This window comes from Aptenodytes forsteri, unplaced genomic scaffold, assembly GCF_000699145.1.
Source record: "Aptenodytes forsteri isolate BGI_AS27 unplaced genomic scaffold, ASM69914v1 Scaffold141, whole genome shotgun sequence".
Classification (NCBI taxonomy): domain Eukaryota; kingdom Metazoa; phylum Chordata; class Aves; order Sphenisciformes; family Spheniscidae; genus Aptenodytes; species Aptenodytes forsteri.
In genome coordinates, this window is record NW_008794416.1 from 718,664 (window position 1) to 722,517 (window position 3,854).

The window sequence follows — 3,854 nt, forward strand, 5'->3', positions numbered from 1 at the left end:
GAGAGAGCGAGCGGCTGTGTGGTGCTCAGTTGCCGACTGAGGTTAAACCACGACAACACTGTACCAGTAATAGCATCACAAAGAAACTACCAAGGAGCACAGGATCAGTCTCATAAATGACTAACCTAGAAGGCAGAGTTGCATTTATTCATATATTATTTATTTTTATATTACTACAGAACTTAGGAAAACCAACTAGAGACTAAACCCCATTGTCTAGGGTAAAATCAAAAATACTAAGTAAGAGTTCCTGCCCAAAAGAGTTTACAATCTAAATAGCATACGTGTGATAACAAAAGTATGTGACACTTTCCTCTGCAAAAAGCAGCATGTGATTAACTTCAAGAACACAGGTGATTTAAGTGAGATTTTGCATTGTAAGTGTTTTGCTTGCAAAGAGCCCGATTACATGGATGCATCCCTCCATTGAGCCATTTCATCTCACAAGGCCTACCTGAAATCTGCTGAGTGGCCCTGATCAAGTCAAATGCAGAGTCAGACAAAAGGAAATCTAGACTCATATCCTAGCTGCCTAATGAGGACAGAGAAGAAATTTTGACATATAAAGGTTCTATGGCAATCCAAACTGGCCAATACTTCTGCAGCACTCAAGTCTTCACTTACCTTTATGATTAGCCTGGAAGTTCCCAAGATACCACCTCTGTTCTGCTGAAAGCATGGAGCAGAAAGGCAAATGCAGTGCTTAGTACTTAGAAGCAACTGCTCAGGAAGTAGCAGGCATGATTATATGCCCTCCTTTGTCCTCTCTGTACCAAGCATTTCCTCTTGACCAAACAGCTCTCTATGCAACACATTACCTTTAATGGAAGCTCCTTAGAGATGTCCGTCTCCCTCCATTAACTGCAATAAGAGCACAGAAGAGTGTTTCTCAACCTCTCCTATTCACTGGACCACCTGACCCTTTGAAAGAAACATACAGCTCATTTTATATCCCACTGTTGCTTAAGGATAGGTGACAAGTAATAAGTCACGTGGAATTGGTAAAATGTTGAAACAAATGTTAATATTTTACAATAATTACAAAACTTGTAACTAAAAAATGTAGTTCAAAATGGTATCACCTGATTAAATCAGTCAGCACACAACTGACAACTGCCTGGGTGAGGAGTTCTGTTTTAGAGGTGAAATGTTTTCATGGACTGCCTGATGTTTTGTGGACTGCCAGCCATCTGTGCACCACAGGTTGAGTAACTTGGCTCTAAATCTCTCTGCTGGGACTAAGTAACCAATTTTAGGTAGTGTAATGCCTGACTTAGTAGCCTGAATTAGGCAGTTTGGCTGTTGCATTCTGCTGTCTATGCCACTGAGGACAGCACTGAGGATCTGAAAGGGAATGGGTCATCATTCAGAATATTTAAGCCTTTGGTTGTTCGACTGCTTCAGGTAGCATCTATTTAAGTCTGTAGTTTTGTTCTACCCCTCCCACACTCATCACAAGTCCATAAAACAAACCACAAACACAATGCCCAATTCCCTTGATCAGATCCCCTTTCATTAATTTATTGATTAAGGAGCCTGGAGGAAATATATTACCTGTTACCACAGGTTTTCTGTGGAATATTGGACACATCACTTGATGTCCCTGTGCCTCAGCGCCCTTACCAGTACAACGGCAGTAAAAATCATTCTGATGACACAATACTTACTAAATTAATGCTTCAAAGTACTTTAATACAGTGAAAGGGAAAGGGTTCCACAAAGGCAAAATACTGTATTAAGGCAGCTGCGAAGGCCAAGCCTCTTAGCTATATTCCACAACTTCTAGTTTGGTAAAACGTCCTTCTTTATGAAACCAGGACTAGTAGCATCTGCAATGTGCACGCAAGAAAACTTTCCCCATTGGGGCTAAGAGCATTTCCAGCACATCTGTGCTTGTGCAGGAAAATCTGGGTCACGGTTGACAAAGCAGCAGGCAGTGTTATCCCCTGCAGTGTGATCAGCACGGTCACATTTCACATGAAGGGCAAAGCAAATGTCGCACCTGCGCTGGATGCTCCTCTGTCAGTTACTGTCACCAACAGGTTCTGCCCCCTCAGCAGAGCCGTAAAGGCTGCAGCAGAGATGCACATGGCAGGCGCCAAGCTGAGCTGGGAGCCACAGAGACCACTTGCTCTTCATGCGAGGGAGAACAGCAGTGCAAGACTGCGAGATCTGTTTCAGAGGGATTGCACCACCTTATTGTATAGGTAAGGTTTCTTAGCTAATTCTGCGTGTATGGCAGGTGGTCTGCCCTTCCCACTTCCCAGCTTCAGAGCATGTAAAATAATCTACTGCAAACTCATCCCATGGCCTTAGCCGAGAGCTCAAGCCACACTGGGTCCATTGCTGTATTTTCACATAATTTCGCATCACTGGTGTTGAGGCCTGTACACAGCAATAAATACCAGAATCCTTCACATCACCTGCCAGCACCAAGTAAATAATGCAGACTGTGAAGAAGGACCTTCACATATGTGGTGTATATCAACTGAGAGGCTACTGCTGACATATCAATAACCAAAAGCATGGGGCTGTGCTATGCCTTCATGAGAACAGCTCTCGCCCACTTGAACAGATCCTGTCTCTGCCTGCCTCTGGTAAAGAGGATATGAGTTATCCTTTTCTACCATCATATAATCTATTACATGACTTTTTTTTTTTCCCCCCATTCATAAATCTCTTCAGGCTTCCCATACACATGAAAAACAGGAGGAGGAAGGATCTGCTAAGTTTCTCTAAAATGGAAATTCATTACTGATGTAAGCAGTGTCTTTTGATTAAATCAACGCCTGACTCAGTAGCACTATGGATTTATACCAGCTGAGGATGGGGGTGGCCGATCTCACCTACTCTTGCTAAAATGGCATCACAGTAACCAAGAAAGAGAAAGCGAAGAAATTGTGACAAGGAAGGAAATTGCACTCATCAGTTTAAAGAATCCTTTGGTTCCTCTTTGGTTTTGTTCAGACCTACCCACTTCCAGTAACAGCCGGAAGAAAGGATGCCTCTGATAAATCCCCAAATCCCTATTACTTCCACACGGGGCCAGGAATTCCCAGTGAACATATCTGAGGCTGCCACCCTATTTCACATCAAACCGTAAGAGATCAGACAGGCCATTACTGATATTTTGATTTAAAGAAAACAAATACAGGCAAAAAAGCATAATTACGGCTGTGCTTTTTCACCATGAAGAACATATTTAACCATTTTATAATAATTTGTAATGCTCCTCACAGCAGGAATTCAAATGCCTAAGTCACACAGTATCATGTCAACTATTGATGACCTGTCTGATCCAGCCTCATTTCTACTGACATCTCCTTCCTCTGCCACGTGTTCCAGATTGAAAGGCTTTAAACAGGCAGCGTGATGTGCCGAACTTTCAGAATTGGAGCCAAAACCTGTATTTCTGTTCTGCATGATCCCAAGCACAAAAAGCAAGTTCCATGTTTCTGAGAAAAGAATAGGATTTCCATGCAAATACAATAGGCTGCATTTATATATACCACTTTTAACTTCAAAATGCTTTATAGCCAAAAGGTATAGCAGACCAGCAACCACCTAGGATTGCCAGTCCTGTGCACTGTAGCTGAACTGGACTGCAATAACAAAGTGTTGTGGTTTAACCCGGCAGGCAACTAAACACCACACAGCAGTTCACTCACTCCCCACCCCCCCGCAGTGGGATGGGGGAGAGAATCGGAAAAAAAAATAGTAAAATTCATGGGTTGAGATAAAGACAGTTTAATAGGACGGAAAAGGAAGGGAAAATAAGAATAATAATGATAAAAGAATATACAAAATAAGTGATGCACAATGCAATTGCTCACCACCTGCCAACCGATGCCAGC

The 3,854-nt window shown here is 42.5% G+C and overlaps 1 protein-coding gene across 9 annotated transcripts in view; it reads right to left on the reverse strand.

The window, feature by feature from the left end:
- Positions 1-3,854, reverse strand: part of REEP1 (receptor accessory protein 1) — a 78,662-nt gene that overhangs the window by 67,647 nt on the left and 7,161 nt on the right. The window contains exon 2 of one of the 9 annotated variants that reach the window (XM_009289389.1): positions 819-861. The exons of the other annotated variants lie outside the window; for them this stretch is intronic. The gene's annotated coding sequence lies outside the window, so the exon portion shown is untranslated. The remainder of the gene's footprint in view (positions 1-818; positions 862-3,854) is intronic. 9 annotated transcript variants of the gene reach the window in all.